General features: G+C 35.0%; 2 long non-coding RNA genes across 2 annotated transcripts; one reads left to right on the top strand and one right to left on the bottom strand.

Annotated features, from left to right (window-relative positions):
- The first annotated feature begins 5,096 nt into the window (after nt 1-5,096).
- On the top strand, nt 5,097-7,647 carry LOC136971298 (uncharacterized). The gene is made up of 3 exons (XR_010880136.1): nt 5,097-5,191; nt 7,327-7,451; nt 7,552-7,647. It is a non-coding gene; the product is annotated as an uncharacterized lncRNA (long non-coding RNA).
- Nucleotides 7,648-8,749: 1,102 nt separating this feature from the next.
- LOC136971297 (uncharacterized) lies at nt 8,750-9,123 on the bottom strand. The gene is made up of 2 exons (XR_010880135.1): nt 9,046-9,123; nt 8,750-8,858 (listed from the first exon to the last, which is right to left on the bottom strand). It is a non-coding gene; the product is annotated as an uncharacterized lncRNA (long non-coding RNA).
- Nucleotides 9,124-18,608: the final 9,485 nt, after the last annotated feature.

The following is an 18,608-nucleotide window of genomic DNA, read 5'->3' as shown; positions in this document are numbered from 1 at the left end:
TCCTTCAAAAATTTTCGCTCTAACAAAAATGTCTTTTACATTTAATTGTACACTGCTATATAATTGACCATGGCACTTTCGTTTGTCGATGATACGAAATACAACTAGCAAAAATGCGAAATGGAAAAATACTTAAGAAAATGGCTGCCACAGGGTATGCATATCAAAAGGTATGGGAACTGCTGCTCTGAATCAATGTAGTGAATTTGGTTCGTTAATTTTTATCTAACCAACGCAATTTTGTCTAATAAACATAAGTTATTCAAGTGCAACGAACATAAAAATTTCTACCGATTGTGAGTCTCAAAACTTGCTTGGCCCCTGGATTGCGGGGGGGGGGAATTGTTACGGTACTGCTTTTTACAATTTTGACCAATAATATAACTACGTAACTTATATTTGAAACCCAATTTTTAGTTGTACGCCCCCTACCGCCCCCTAATATAATCGTCGGCCGCATGCGCCTTGACAAGGCGGGGGGGGCCTAGTACTGGGTGTGTAGCTGGAGGCATGGTCGTAGGTCATGTCTCGGGAGACACACTCGAGAAGCGAAGTATGCGGCGGCAGTCGCTTAAGCCAAGGTGGGAGGCATCGTGCTGAGGGCTGGATGGCACCTAGGCGACTGACAAATCTTGGTGTCGTTAACGATCCCTTCAGGTGACCTGGCGAAACCCTGTCGTAATTAGCTTTGCCACGGCGCAGGGGGGCTAGGTATGGTCATGGTCGATCGTTTCTCCCCCCAGTACATCCAACATGCATGGATTCAACTAAATTAATTAAACCTAAAGGTAAGGTGGGAGGTAGTGACGATGGAAAGAGATGTCTGGCCGTAGATCTTCGGACTCGGTCATCGACATTCAGGTAAGCAATGGTGATAAAATGAATGATAATAATAAAGGTAATGAAAATGATAGAATGAATATTATAATGCAGGAATTAAGTAAATTGTGTTACGACAAAAATAGTCGTATTACTGGTGTTATGGCAGGTAAAATATTAGATTTTATGACTGAAGCACAAAAAATAGTGCAAAACTTGGTTACTGAAAAAGAAGTATTAAAGGTTAAAATAAAAACAGTGAATGAGGTGACGAAAGAACTTGATAAAAAGTATAAGGTGAAACCCAGTTATAGCCAAGTGGCTAGTGTTAGTGTCCCGAGCACTGGTAAGACTCAGGGACCCATTAAAAGTACTGTTGCTAAAGATGAAGCGGTATTGTTAGTCCGCGACAATGATAATAAAATGAATAGTGATACCATAAAGGAAAACTTTCTTAAGAATATAGATCCAAGGAAAGATAAGGTGAGAATTAGTAGTATACGTAAGATGAGAAGCTCAGGTATTGTTGTAACCCTGGCTTCCAAAGGTGATTTAGGTAAGGTTGTGAATAATACTAAATTGCAGGGCACTTGCCTTAAAATTGAACAGCCGGCTAAACATCGGCCACGTGTGGTGATAAAGGATGTTCCTAAGAACATGACTATAGATGAGATATTGGTCCACATAGTGGATATTAAACAAAACATTTGCAATTAGATAATATTCTGACGTAGATCTTTTCTCAGCAACTTAAGGTGTTTGGTCACTTCAATGTAGATCTTATGACGTAAGGCGTGACGCAATTGTTGTAACGTTCCACGATTCGAATTCGTTCGATTTCGTATCTCCGGCGCCATCTTGGAATAGAAAGTTTTCCGGAATTTGCGAGTTATTTTTCGCTCCATTTTGACATTTTTCGTACGAATTTTAATAACGAAAGTTTGCGTAACGCAGGTAACTTCGTATTTATCGATTAATAAGATATCAAAATTGAAGTCTCTCGATCCCAATCCGTCGTCATTCGGGGGTTAGAAACGTAAAAAATGCAGATATTTAGCCTTAAAATTCAAAAAGAATCCATTACGTCAATCGCATTCGAATTCGTTAGGCGCTTTCTAATCTCCATAGAAACGGCAACAATTGCCGTTTCTATTGTTGCAACACGATTTTGCGTCACTTTGCACGTTTTTCGCTTGCTGGACGGACGTGTGCGCTCTTTGCTCCTGTTTTCGGTGTGTTTTTTGCCTTTTTTCAGTGTTCTCTGTTACCCGAAGTGGTTTTAAGAAGACTTTTGGACGCCAACATCACACCAGGTAAGATTTTAATTAGAATTTAGCTAGCTGTAAAATTTTATTTTCGTTTCGCTTAGTCCAACTTTCGGAGACGACATCGGCCGGCTCGGACTTTGCATATTTGCGTTTAAATCTGCCGTCGCTTGTGTTTTTCGTTTGAATTCTTCTTCTTCTTCTTTCTTTCTTTATTTCACTTCGTTAATGTGGAGATTCTGGCCGGATCGCCTTTTATTTCGTTTTGATTACCATCTCTTTCGACTTTTAAACGAGCCGCCACATTGGAAAGCGACCGAAGCGCCGAAAACGACGGACGCAAAGGATAAATTAAGTTTATTTTCGTAATTAATTAATTTATATAATGTTTAATTGATTTATATTTTATAAACACGGTCAAAGAATAAGGATTTTGCAAATATCTTATTTATATAAATTGAATTAAAACTTATTTAATACTAACTTTAAATACGAATTCCATCGTAGACTTATCGTAATTATAACTAAATTATACTCTCTAACATTGTCTGATGGACGGAGACCGTATTCTGAAGCATGGGATGTTCCTTGGACAGGTAAAAAATTTGGCCCTTTGACCTCCGACTTCTCCATTGAATTTATGTATTAGTTACAACTGCTTATTTTGCGAGAATTTAATTATCCGCAAACACACGTAATACAAATACACTTAACAGTTGTCTATACAGGCTGGACACAAAAAATTCTTTTCCTTAGGCTCTTTGTCTCTTTCCACAAGGTCGATCTTCCACACTTACGTAACCCTCTGCCAATGCTTTGTGCCACTTAAACGTTCGTGTCCCGAATGGCGAGTTGGGCTGTGGGCACGTTTCGCTTCTTCGTACGTTTGTCTTGTGTTTCGGTCGACTCGTTGGCAATTTCTTTGCACGAAACCCTTTTAAATGCCGTCGTTGCGTTTATGTGACGTACACGTTAGGGTAAATTGCTCTAGAACGAAACATTTGTTACGACTTGGGCTCGAGTGCCTTTTCCGCATGGCTACGTGCGGCGTGTCTAATTTTCTGTCGTACAAATACAAATTACACGTAAGAGAGTTTCTTCGTTCCGGGTCGGTCGTCTCTACTGCAAATACAGTTGGAACGTTCTAGCAATTTCCGGTAGGATCTAACGCGAGCTATCCGAATTCCGATTCGTTGTGAACTTTTTCTGCGTTACGAGTTAAAGCATTCCGTTCTAAACATTATCGTATTTTTTTATGGAGAAATCATTTATTTATAAGTAAAGTGTCTATCTAAACATTTAATCTCTTTTCATTTTTAACTAATAGTAATTACGAATAAAGCATTTGTAATTTGTAATTACGACAAGAATATATCACAAAACAAGTTCGCTATAGGCGCTGTTTGCCGCAGCGGAATAATTTAAAATTAATGCTCGTTCAGAGTCTGGACGCTTGTGAGGAACCAGGCAGCATTTCAGTCGACTTTGTGCTGGCTTATAATGCGCACCCTAATCTTGAAGATCAGAATAAGTCCAAAAAAGATGGGCATTAGAATCGAGAAAATAGATACTAACACGTATTAGAAATTATTTTAAGTGATTTTATTACGTTTATCCGAATAAATGTTCTTTTTGCGAAGTTTTCTATTTAACAAATATTTTACCGAATCCGAGAAAAAAATTGTTAAAAAAATACAATTAAAATACTCGAAATATTACATGTATGACGTAGAACTTATGACGTTACGCGTGACGCAATTGTTGTAACGTTCCACGATTCGAATTCGTTCGATTTCGTATCTCCGGCGCCATCTTGGAATAGAAAGTTTTCCGGAATTTGCGAGTTATTTTTCGCTCCATTTTGACATTTTTCGTACGAATTTTAATAACGAAAGTTTGCGTAACGCAGGTAACTTTATATTTATCGATTAATAAGATATCAAAATTGAATAACTTAATTTAAATTAGATACGCTTTAAACCTAGATTTGCTGCCTGTGAGGATACGGGATACGTTTATATTATTTTATTTTATATTTCATAACGATATTTTACCGAAAAGGGGACTATTTTAGCATTTTAAACAAAACATTTGCAATTAGATAATATTCTGACGTAGATCTTATGACGTAAGGCGTGACGCAATTGTTGTAACGTTCCACGATTCGAATTCGTTCGATTTCGTATCTCCGGCGCCATCTTGGAATAGAAAGTTTTCCGGAATTTGCGAGTTATTTTTCGCTCCATTTTGACGTTTTTCGTACGAATTTTAATAACGAAAGTTTGCGTAACGCAGGTAACTTTATATTTATCGATTAATAAGATATCAAAATTGAATAACTTAATTTAAATTAGATACGCTTTAAACCTAGATTTGCTGCCTGTGAGGATACGGGATACGTTTATTATTATTTTATTTATAATATTTCATAACGATATTTTACCGAAAAGGGGACTATTTTAGCATTTTAAACAAAACATTTGCAATTAGATAATATTCTGACGTAGATCTTATGACGTAAGGCGTGACGCAATTGTTGTAACGTTCCACGATTCGAATTCGTTCGATTTCGTATCTCCGGCGCCATCTTGAAATAGAAAGTTTTTCGGCATTTGCGAGTTATTTTTCGCTCCATTTCGACATTTTTCGAACAAGTTGAATTACATAAACCCGAATTACACAGACAACGTAAATTTTTTGATTTATAAAGGATCAAAATTGAATAATTCTCGATAGAATATTAAATGTAAAAGTATTTTTAGATTTAAATTTTCATTAAAAGTATTTAAGGTTGCTTCCATTTATCATCGAATTAAACCATCAGATTAATAATAATATATTATTATTATATTCGCTTGGATATTGTCTTATATTCTTTTCAATGAGACAATAAACGTCCTGTATTAGAAAATTAGTTTAAAGAGATGATCTTTAATTAATTAATCAATCAATCAATCTTCTCGATCTTTTCTATTCTTAATAATTAAATTCTTAAATTATTCTAGAAAGAAGTATCATTTTCAAATGTAATCCGTTTTGCAAAGACACTTGCAATCATTTTGGAAACTTCTTGTGCTGAAAAAATTAATAAGCACAACAACAGAAAGGTAAGGCATTTTAATTTATGATACATTGATGCAGTAAAAAAATGATATATAAAAGTTTAGAACCTTTATTGCCCAGTCTAAGAGTTCATTATTGTCTAATGATGCTTGAAAAGTAATGTTATTCATTCAGGCGTTCAAATTAACAAGAGTTACAATTTTAATTATAAAAAATAGTTTATTAATAAAACCAGAAGTTTACAATTCATGTATTATTTTTCAACAATACACATATTTTTAAATTAAAAAATAAGTTTAAAATACCACAAACTCAGTCCATTGGAAACTTAAATTTGTAAGATTTCCTCCACTAAAATCTTCTCTCTGTAGCATATACAAATCAGATGAGAATAAGTTTTTTCTAGGTCTTACAAAAGTCTGAAAAAAACATTTAGAATAAATTAGTCCTTCAAATTATATTTATTTGATATTAAGATAAATTATAAACATTAAGAAAAACATTGGCAAAGAGTTATATCTTAATGTAAATTGTTGAAAAATTATTGATGAGAATTTAAAATTTCTATCTATTAATAACAGCATTAAAAAAAATTAATTTTTAGCTTGTTATTTCAATTAGTCAAATAGAGTACATACTTAAACAGTTTTATATATACAAATATCATATTGCTATTGATTAATTCCAAATCAAAACCATCTTCCTAAATTTATTACTACTTTTTGGAATTCGGCAATAATAATATAATAATAATGTTTTGTTATTACTTATGTTTTCTTATACTGATCAAACATCCTTACTACACCCGATACATGTAAAGCTATACACCAACTAAAGCCGAATATAACCGGGCGAGAAATTGCTATAATACTAATAATTGAAGAGACAATTTGGCATTAGAGGTAGAAGTTAGGCACCATCTCTTAATAAATTTAATAATTACAATTAATTAAATAATAATTTAGAATTACTGGAAGAAAAGAATCGGCCCGAAGCGAGACTCGAACCCGCAACTTCTGCTATCCGTGCAGACACGTTACCAGTTACGCTACCCAGACCTTCGGCCCGATCTCTTCTTCCATCATATATAAGCTATAAATTGCCTATTAAATTATTAGTATTATAGCCATTTCTCGCCCGATTGTATTCGGCTTTGGTTGGTGTATAGCTTATACTGATTAATTATGTACCTTTTCATTCCTTGTATATTATTAATTATAATGTATTTTATTGTGAATTCTAATATTATATATATGATATGCTGTTATATGTTATATTATGATTATATGTGATATATTATTTATAATTTTGTGTGTGATTGTATAGTAAATATATTTGAATATTATCTTGTATTATTGTGATGAAAAACAATTTCTTCCCCATTTTAAGAACTAATCAATTTTATATACACAAATAAAGCTTTAACTTATCAAGATTTCACTTGACTAAATATTTTTATTTGTGAGATGATGTTTGTACAAAGGTATATCAATTTAGTTCGCTGTTGATTATGCAATTTACAATTGTAAAAATCCAAATGAATTTGTTGACTACAAATATATACGGACCACAAATCTAATTTAATGCATTTGTGTACCCATTCTAATTATAATGTAGTTTGAAAGAAAAATTGAAGTTAATCAACAAAAATTACTAATTTATTACAGTTCGTACATTTATCAAAATAATTAATAAACAAAACTAATTTTTGTAATATTTCCTTATTGAGTATTATTTTCAATTGAGGCAATTTAACACGATTGCTCATTCTTAAAGTATACAACTTAACAACATGCAATACTCAAATCTGCAGCTTTACACAAATCAAATCACACCACTGCCCTTAATTTACTTGCATTAACACCCAGAATGTCAATTATATAAACAGAAGTTCTATCTAAGCTATAATTAACTCTTACTTTTGCTTAATACAATGTTAAATTTTAGAAAATGTAACAATTTTAAATAAACCATTTCTTTTAAAGAAATTGTTTTATTTCTCTTAGTAAATGGTTTAATTTTTATTAATATGGATATAAATTGATGAAAATGAAGCTTAAGTAGAATTTTAACTTTTGTTCTTTTACTTTCATATTAAAAATAGCTAGTTTTTTCAACTCTTCTATGTAACTGGAATACATTGATGATTCTGACTTTTTACTTTTTACATGTTTAATAGCTTTAACCGATTGTGAGAAGTTATAGCCGGGAGTTATGTGACATCGTGTAGGCTTCTGACGTACCACTAGAGCAGCTACGTATCATCTATGTATGAAAATTACTTTGTGGACAATTGATTCAATGGTAAGTGGCTGGAAGTGATTACATTTATTTTAAATCATCACTACATTTATTCATATTTTAGAATCTACAATTTTAAATAATGCTTTTTTTAATTGTTCAGGTTATCTGCTCCACAGATAAAAATTTTTTTAATATTTCTACTCTACGACACCTGTAACCGATGATGGGAATATCCTTTAAAAAATGTTGATATTGAACTTTGTCACTGCAATCTTTTAACAAACATTTCCATTATGGAAAAAGCACACAACATTTTCTTCTACAAATGGTCAGTGAACTATATTTTTGCATTCCTAGGACCATTTTAATTTTAAATTTTGTAAAAACTGGCATTCAGAGTTTGATTTAGTCTTCATTTTTATTTTCGAATAATACCTATTTTAATTAAACACAATAAAATTAGGTTTAAATTTTCTATATCATATTTAATGTAATAGAGATCACTGTAAAAACAGACTATTAATTATGAAGTATTGTAAAATTTATATTTTAGATAAATAAAGAAGCATTCTGTTTAAATTTTCATACTATATTTCACTATATCTGTAAGGAATTAATACTTGTCATTTATAATATTTGTAATTTAATGTGATTAAATAGTTTGTTGTCATAGCAATCACAAATTTCATTTTATTGCATTTTTTGGAATCCTTCCTTTTTTTGTTATTGTTCAATATGGTATAAAAAAGATTTTTGGATTTGTTGTATTTGTTTAAAATAAAATAATATAGTTTTAAAGAAAATTAAAAAGTGTATTTGAGAGCTTATTTGCTTATTTTTTACTGTTAAATATACAAATAATATATTGGCTTGAGAACTGTCAATATAAATTTCAGAGTACCAAAGGTTTTTCACTATACTGAACATTCCCAGTATATCTCAAAACACTGGGATGGGCTAGATGAAAATAATTATGAAATTTCATAGATGACTGCACAAAAGGGGGCATGTCTAGAAGATGCCTTAAGTCAAGGCTGGTGTGGTTGGTGGACTGGGTTCTTTGTTAACCATATTAGTCTGGAAGTACCAAGAACAACAAAGGTGAAAACCTATAAGAGAGTGGATGACAACAGTGACTGGACCTCTAAGACTACAAGACAGGAATGTCGCCATCATAGACTATGACTACTAGGGATAATTGGGTCCGACAGGAACAAAATGCATAGCACACAGTTTGAGGATGTGCAGAAAGTTACTTTCATCTGGTTTCAAGAGGTTCAAGCATGCCACTGTCCGATGAACGGTTCCTTCTTTTTACATGATTTTGTGAAAAGTATGGAATTATTTCAAAAGCTATATGCAGAGAAAAAATTGATGTTTTATTGCACATAGCATGTGCATAGCCTACAGGCAAGATACAATATTCAAATACAGCACAGATGACATTTTCAATCCTGATGAAACAGGCTTGAAAACATTATTTCATGAAAGAGGCACTTCCCTTTTAACTTAAGAACGATGTGGCTATGAAGAATGATCACTTATATCCACTGCACATGATATAGGTTTTGAGAAGATGATGCCTTTAATCATTGCAAAATCAACAAGAACATTTGTATGAACAATGCATGCTCTGTTCTATATAACTACACACTGCAAACTGCCAAGCCTGGATGATGCAAAGCATTTTTAATAAATACTTGAATAAACTAGATTAAAAGATGAAACTTAAGAAGTAAAGAATTCAGCTGTCAGATGAGAACTACTTGATTTTGGTCCCATCTGGGAAAAATGCAAGTTGAGAGCTTTGCATAGCTGACCTTGGAATAATCCACACTGTACAGGCTAAATACCAAAGAAGACTTGAGGATCATTTTTTGCAACATCGATAACTATGTCTAGAGAAAGATCAACATAAAGCAAGCTGTTGACAAGGCTGCTGCAGCACGGGCACATGTCGAACTATCAAGAAGGCAGAAAATAGCATGATTTCACATAATCTGTCACACACTGACTTGAATGAGGAAGGAAATGAAGCAGAATCAGGAATTAAGATGGTAGGTAAGAAGTTGTAAAAACGTGAATTTGCTCATCAATTATGTTATACAGACCAAAACAAGAAATGTATTAATGTAAAGTCTCTACTACAAATTGATTATCTATCACACATCTGTAAGGCAAGACAAAATCAGGAATGGAAATAATGTCAAGAAAGAGCAGGCAAGTCATCCATTGTAAGTCCATTGTTTTGGTAAGTTGGTCAACACTGAAAATATGTAAGGAATCTATCATATCATCAACAGATGAGGAGTGCAACAAGTTCAAATGATAAGAAATTTACAGATTCTGTACAAACAAACAATGCAAAATTTGGCAAGGGAAATGCTGAAAGATATTATTATTAATCAACAAATAAGTGCTTGTAGTAGACAAGCCTTTCTTGTGAAAAAAGGACAGTTTCAATAAGCAGATAATCAGTTGGCCAGATAATGATTCTGGATTTGATTAAGTTGAAAAGAGTTTAATATATATTCAAAAAAAGCTAAAAAGCTAAATTTATAACTGGAAATAAGGCCAAGAGAAGTTTCTTGGATTTGAAAAATTATCATAAAACTACCTACATTTCAGTTTGGAGTATACTGAAAATCACCTTATCCTTTTCCGTCTTGCTTTAGTCTTCCAATATAGAACTTTTTTATTAGTTGTCATTCTCCCTATCATAAGAATGTTTCTTTACCACTGGGTAACCCCTGAAAGTGCAGTTCAATACAGTATGTGAAACATCTTTATTTGTAACAAGATATTAATAACTTTCTGTAAGGTTCTGAGAAAAGTTTTGCATTCCATATTTCTAGATACATTAACTCTGATCCAGTATTAAAAATATTCTCCAAATCATTTTTCAAATAATGCAAATTTCTAAGTTATTCTGTCTAATCAGATATTTGTCTATCAAACACACACTAACTTCTTATCAGCATTGAGAATCACAGTTTCAGATATGGTCCAGTGGATATATTTAGAACTGTTAAAATCTTTATCGGTATCTTTATTGTATAACAAACTGTTAGTTTATATTGGTGCTATGACACGTGGTAAGAGCTAAATTATTAGAACACAATAAAACACAATATGCAGGCTAAGGTAATCTTCAAGTTGATCATTTTAATCCAAAATAATAATACACAAATATTCTGCGCACTTAGATATTTTTTACTGAGTATAAACAATACACCTACTCGTCGCAAGCATATTTTAGAACTAGCTCATATGTTATGCTATTCCTCCTTTTTTCAATATGATTACAAAACATACAAATATCTAATTGTCAGATTAGCAAATAATTGACATTTACAAAGTAATAACTGCCAAGTGTTTTTGATTGTTATGAAACTTGTGTGGAAAATGTTTTACTGTTTCTCTTCTGCAGCCATACTTTCTTCCACACATAAAAGAAACCCCCTTAATTTAAATACAGTGGACTATCATTAACATTAACTATTTGTTAATATCAGATTTTTGATGTCTCAGCAGAAACCTATACTTGATTGCAGGACAGAGATGAGGAATCTTTTTTTTTAACTAAAAGGATTCATCCTACTTCAGAAAGACCTAGTGAACCTGCACAATGTATTGTAGGTTGCATAATTATATATATTTAGTATACGTGCACCAACAATATACTTAAACTACACTTAATTACATTTTTTATTGGAAAAGAGAAAGAAAAAAATATATTTTCATAACACAAGTTTAATTTTGCTGTCTTGAATTTCATCACTGTATATTTTGTTTGATAGCATTAGAAACCACAAAATGTCACAGGTTCTCCACCTTTGGTGTAGGAAAACTACCATTAACCTTTTTCTAGTTCAAAGTATATGTTATACTAAGTAATATTAGTTAATGGCGATGTCCCTTCCACTTAACTGACAGAATTATTATTATTATTATTATCAGAAAGTTTGAACAAAATATAAGTTTAGCTGATTTTTGTATTCAAAATTTCCTTTCCTTTCCTTTCGCTTGTTTGATATGGAGATTATAGCCTTTGCGGCTCTTTCTCCGACCGACGTTGCCAGTTGCTAAGCAAAACGACCAGTGAGGCTAATGTAGCGCTCCAGCGCCGCCACGTCGTGACTAGGAGTGATGGAGGCCGGCGGCCAGTAGATAGGCGTCAGCGTGCGCACCAGAGACATGTTAAGGGTCATCGTGTTGCCTAGGTCCTTGCGGGCTAAGGCATATTTAGGGCAGTGTAGCCAGTAATGAAGAGTTGTTTCCGCCGCGCCACAATGGGGGCACCCCGGAGAGTCGTGAAGGTGTCGTGAGTGAAGGAAGGCATTTAGCGCGGCAGTCTCGGTCCGGAGCCGGGCCAATAGCATCTCCGCGTGGCGAGACGACGCGCAACTGTAGCAAAATTTCAGGATGTTTCAAGGTTTATATGCATAACATATGAAAAGTACTATGATCTTACATTGTACAGTTATATTAAGGGATTTTGTTTTTAAAATGCCAAAACTAAAACTAATAAGTATTCTTTTGGCTATCAAACAAAGAGAATTATAAATTTTAATGCTTTTTTTATGTTCTCAATTGATGTTTTTACTGAATCAGCAAAATTATTTATTCACATAACATTATTTCCAGGATTATGGTGGATAAGATTCACAAAAATTATCAGAAAATAGAAACTATAGTCTTAAAATGAAGTATATAGTGAAATTTAACAATTGGTATGCAGTATAACTTTCGTTGAAAACAAAAATTACATGCTATGGGTTTAAGTCAACTACTGGTTAACGTCATCACTTACAGACAGTCCCACAAGTAGCAATGCTAATGTGAGTCTATCATAATATATTATGATATTTGTTAAATACACTAAGTTTATGGCATTTTTAGAAAAAAATCTTAATATTTAAATCTTATTACTTTTGAAAAAATCAAAGCAAAACAAAAAAAATTGAAATCAGTTAATGACTGTGGCATATTATAGCTTCATGAAGCCCATGTGAATTTGAATTAGTGGCCCCCAGTGTTGACTTCAGACATTTTTATTTGAGAGAATTTTTTGAGAAAAATATTTTCTTGTAAAAGATTGATTTGGGGCCACCTGTGAGCAGAGGCCCCAAACAAATGCCCTTTATTGCCCATAGGATAACATGCCACTGATTAACAAAAATATTTTTGTATATTTTTATTGTTAGATTTACTATTAGATATTGTGATATAGATATACTATTTTGTGTATAACATTGTTATTGCAAATTTATTTAATATTGTTCATTGTATAAATTTATACAATATATAAGACTTACTTCTATGAACAGAGACTTAAATGAGACATGAATACAAAAAAAGACAACTTGTATATTCAAAATTAATTTAATTATATAGGAAATTTTAATTTCAAAGTTACTTTCATGCTACTCTAAATACGTATTTATTTAACAATTTATTTTTATTACAACTGCCACATAACCAAACTTGGCACACTAAATATAGCTTAATGGCACCAGTAGTTGACCATTTACAGCCGTTTGGACTTTGATATTTTTTATTACAATACAAGAAGGAGCGTTTCACAATAATTTTTTCGATCGCCGAAAGCCAGGCAAACCATTATTCTTTCACATCATCAAAAAAGGGGTCGCCTTACAACGCTTTTGGCAAAAACGGCTCGCCTAAACACAATCAGACGGACTAATTAGGCGCAGATTTCGGCTTACACGGTCCACTACCAGAGCAGTCTGCAGCAAAATAGCCACATCTAATATTTTACGAGCATTTTTTTGTCTATTTTAACAAAAACATTGATTTCATATACCATTTTAAAATAATATTCCTAGTTTTACCAATCATTTAGCATTGCCAAAAGCAAGTTTCAAAGGGTCTAGGTAAATATGTCTAACAACAATCCCTTATAATGTTTCTAGGATACATTTTTACATTTCTTTTAGATTGTTTTTACTTAAATAGGAACAATTTGTAACCAAATTAAAATGATGATAATATTTAATAGTGGTAAAATGTCTGAAAGGAAAACACAATTATTTTTTCCCGAAATTCATGTTCATTATTACTCAGAAAACATTTCCTCCCCTTTCTATACAGAGGATTTTCCTGTCATAATCAGGAAAATATTGAGTTATTCAGGAAACAGTTTAAAATGTGACTCTGATGTCATATGAATTCATAATATCATCATTTTTCTGGAAAGTTTACAATACTTTTACATATTGTGCATGTTTAACACCAAAGTTCTCTTGATCGAGTTTTTTAACCAGTTAAATAATTTCTACCCCTCTCACAGCTTAATATTTAAATTTATGAGCAACTGAATGGACATAACTTCTCCAAAAACTGATTACTGGCATAAATTTACGTCATAATACAAACTTACCACTCGTATTTTGACAATTCTCCGTCAAACAACTATAAAATCCCAAAAGGGTTGCCAACAAAACCAAGACACCCACGACAAAAATCACCAACGATATCGCCAAAAACTAGCCAACTATTCTCCTATTTTATTATTTCATTTTAGATTTCCTTCTCAATTTAGAATTTTTAAATTTAGAGATTTATACTAGAAAATTTTATTTATTAGTGCTATATTGCTAATATCTTAATAATTTCTCTTCTGGACCGCTCGTCAGAACGACTGCACGCATATAATATATTCAGTAAAAAAGCATTTTCGATGATCATTAAAAGTCATCGTTTCGCGATGCCTTCAGGGTTTTCTCCTCTTATCTTTAAAAGTACAACGGCACTTAACCGCCTAATTAATCTGGTTGCAAAATTCGAGAATATAAAAGTAAACTTCAATTCAATATTTAATTGTTAATTATTATATTATTTCTATAAAACACGTAAAACAGTTTAAATAACAACAAACAAATTATATACAAAAAATATTAGTTTACCTAAAATTAAAACGAAATACAAACAGTATGGAAAATAACTTATGATAAAGATTTAAGTCTTATATTAAAAATACATAAATAATAAATGATGATGTGAAATATTTAACTATTATCTTACTTATAATAATATGTTTCGAATAATAATTATTTATTGATAATAAAATAATAAAATTTAATTGTTAATCACAAATATGATTACACATTTTTGATGGACATAATCATACACAGATGATGTCACATCAAAAATACCATTTTGGCAAAAGGGCCACAAATGCAAATATCAGATTCAATAATGTATAACAATTATACATACAACATATAAACACAATCGAAAAACATAACCACTCGAAAATATACACATCAAAACGCCACTTAAAACAATATGATTCCAATTGAACAAATATAAATAATAACTTCTAAACTTTAGCAAAAAACAGAAACGTACAGTACATTACACAATATCAGAAATAAGTGCCTTCAAAAAAAATAAATAGAAATGTGACCAGACATTGAATTCTCAGAGTGTCGCTTTGGTCGGAAACGGCCGGCGACGGGTAAGAGGCGGGTTTACCGTAGACACGACATAATACTCTTTTAACATCTAGAGTAGACATTAAAATGTGACCGGACTTTGAATTCTCAGAGTGTCGCTTTGGTCGGAAACGGCCGGCGACGGGTAAGAGGCGGGTTTACCGTAGACACGACATAATACTCTTTTAACATCTAGAGTAGACATTAAAATGTGACCGGACTTTGAATTCTCAGAGTGTCGCTTTGGTCGGAAACGGCCGGCGACGGGTAAGAGGCGGGTTTACCGTAGACACGACATAATACTCTTTTAACATCTAGAGTAGACATTAAAATGTGACCGGACTTTGAATTCTCAGAGTGTCGCTTTGGTCGGAAACGGCCGGCGACGGGTAAGAGGCGGGTTTACCGTAGACACGACATAATACTCTTTTAACATCTAGAGTAGACATTAAAATGTGACCGGACTTTGAATTCTCAGAGTGTCGCTTTGGTCGGAAACGGCCGGCGACGGGTAAGAGGCGGGTTTACCGTAGACACGACATAATACTCTTTTAACATCTAGAGTAGACATTAAAATGTGACCGGACTTTGAATTCTCAGAGTGTCGCTTTGGTCGGAAACGGCCGGCGACGGGTAAGAGGCGGGTTTACCGTAGACACGACATAATACTCTTTTAACATCTAGAGTAGACATTAAAATGTGACCGGACTTTGAATTCTCAGAGTGTCGCTTTGGTCGGAAACGGCCGGCGACGGGTAAGAGGCGGGTTTACCGTAGACACGACATAATACTCTTTTAACATCTAGAGTAGACATTAAAATGTGACCGGACTTTGAATTCTCAGAGTGTCGCTTTGGTCGGAAACGGCCGGCGACGGGTAAGAGGCGGGTTTACCGTAGACACGACATAATACTCTTTTAACATCTAGAGTAGACATTAAAATGTGACCGGACTTTGAATTCTCAGAGTGTCGCTTTGGTCGGAAACGGCCGGCGACGGGTAAGAGGCGGGTTTACCGTAGACACGACATAATACTCTTTTAACATCTAGAGTAGACATTAAAATGTGACCGGACTTTGAATTCTCAGAGTGTCGCTTTGGTCGGAAACGGCCGGCGACGGGTAAGAGGCGGGTTTACCGTAGACACGACATAATACTCTTTTAACATCTAGAGTAGACATTAAAATGTGACCGGACTTTGAATTCTCAGAGTGTCGCTTTGGTCGGAAACGGCCGGCGACGGGTAAGAGGCGGGTTTACCGTAGACACGACATAATACTCTTTTAACATCTAGAGTAGACATTAAAATGTGACCGGACTTTGAATTCTCAGAGTGTCGCTTTGGTCGGAAACGGCCGGCGACGGGTAAGAGGCGGGTTTACCGTAGACACGACATAATACTCTTTTAACATCTAGAGTAGACATTAAAATGTGACCGGACTTTGAATTCTCAGAGTGTCGCTTTGGTCGGAAACGGCCGGCGACGGGTAAGAGGCGGGTTTACCGTAGACACGACATAATACTCTTTTAACATCTAGAGTAGACATTAAAATGTGACCGGACTTTGAATTCTCAGAGTGTCGCTTTGGTCGGAAACGGCCGGCGACGGGTAAGAGGCGGGTTTACCGTAGACACGACATAATACTCTTTTAACATCTAGAGTAGACATTAAAATGTGACCGGACTTTGAATTCTCAGAGTGTCGCTTTGGTCGGAAACGGCCGGCGACGGGTAAGAGGCGGGTTTACCGTAGACACGACATAATACTCTTTTAACATCTAGAGTAGACATTAAAATGTGACCGGACTTTGAATTCTCAGAGTGTCGCTTTGGTCGGAAACGGCCGGCGACGGGTAAGAGGCGGGTTTACCGTAGACACGACATAATACTCTTTTAACATCTAGAGTAGACATTAAAATGTGACCGGACTTTGAATTCTCAGAGTGTCGCTTTGGTCGGAAACGGCCGGCGACGGGTAAGAGGCGGGTTTACCGTAGACACGACATAATACTCTTTTAACATCTAGAGTAGACATTAAAATGTGACCGGACTTTGAATTCTCAGAGTGTCGCTTTGGTCGGAAACGGCCGGCGACGGGTAAGAGGCGGGTTTACCGTAGACACGACATAATACTCTTTTAACATCTAGAGTAGACATTAAAATGTGACCGGACTTTGAATTCTCAGAGTGTCGCTTTGGTCGGAAACGGCCGGCGACGGGTAAGAGGCGGGTTTACCGTAGACACGACATAATACTCTTTTAACATCTAGAGTAGACATTAAAATGTGACCGGACTTTGAATTCTCAGAGTGTCGCTTTGGTCGGAAACGGCCGGCGACGGGTAAGAGGCGGGTTTACCGTAGACACGACATAATACTCTTTTAACATCTAGAGTAGACATTAAAATGTGACCGGACTTTGAATTCTCAGAGTGTCGCTTTGGTCGGAAACGGCCGGCGACGGGTAAGAGGCGGGTTTACCGTAGACACGACATAATACTCTTTTAACATCTAGAGTAGACATTAAAATGTGACCGGACTTTGAATTCTCAGAGTGTCGCTTTGGTCGGAAACGGCCGGCGACGGGTAAGAGGCGGGTTTACCGTAGACACGACATAATACTCTTTTAACATCTAGAGTAGACATTAAAATGTGACCGGACTTTGAATTCTCAGAGTGTCGCTTTGGTCGGAAACGGCCGGCGACGGGTAAGAGGCGGGTTTACCGTAGACACGACATAATACTCTTTTAACATCTAGAGTAGACATTAAAATGTGACCGGACTTTGAATTCTCAGAGTGTCGCTTTGGTCGGAAACGGCCGGCGACGGGTAAGAGGCGGGTTTACCGTAGACACGACATAATACTCTTTTAACATCTAGAGTAGACATTAAAATGTGACCGGACTTTGAATTCTCAGAGTGTCGCTTTGGTCGGAAACGGCCGGCGACGGGTAAGAGGCGGGTTTACCGTAGACACGACATAATACTCTTTTAACATCTAGAGTAGACATTAAAATGTGACCGGACTTTGAATTCTCAGAGTGTCGCTTTGGTCGGAAACGGCCGGCGACGGGTAAGAGGCGGGTTTACCGTAGACACGACATAATACTCTTTTAACATCTAGAGTAGACATTAAAATGTGACCGGACTTTGAATTCTCAGAGTGTCGCTTTGGTCGGAAACGGCCGGCGACGGGTAAGAGGCGGGTTTACCGTAGACACGACATAATACTCTTTTAACATCTAGAGTAGACATTAAAATGTGACCGGACTTTGAATTCTCAGAGTGTCGCTTTGGTCGGAAACGGCCGGCGACGGGTAAGAGGCGGGTTTACCGTAGACACGACATAATACTCTTTTAACATCTAGAGTAGACATTAAAATGTGACCGGACTTTGAATTCTCAGAGTGTCGCTTTGGTCGGAAACGGCCGGCGACGGGTAAGAGGCGGGTTTACCGTAGACACGACATAATACTCTTTTAACATCTAGAGTAGACATTAAAATGTGACCGGACTTTGAATTCTCAGAGTGTCGCTTTGGTCGGAAACGGCCGGCGACGGGTAAGAGGCGGGTTTACCGTAGACACGACATAATACTCTTTTAACATCTAGAGTAGACATTAAAATGTGACCGGACTTTGAATTCTCAGAGTGTCGCTTTGGTCGGAAACGGCCGGCGACGGGTAAGAGGCGGGTTTACCGTAGACACGACATAATACTCTTTTAACATCTAGAGTAGACATTAAAATGTGACCGG

Source organism: Centruroides vittatus, unplaced genomic scaffold, assembly GCF_030686945.1.
Source record: "Centruroides vittatus isolate TY-2023 unplaced genomic scaffold, ASM3068694v2 contig_2433, whole genome shotgun sequence".
NCBI classification, from domain to species: Eukaryota; Metazoa; Arthropoda; class Arachnida; order Scorpiones; family Buthidae; genus Centruroides; species Centruroides vittatus.
Note: the sequence above shows the minus strand (reverse complement) of the source record. Positions and strands in the feature narration are given on the sequence as shown.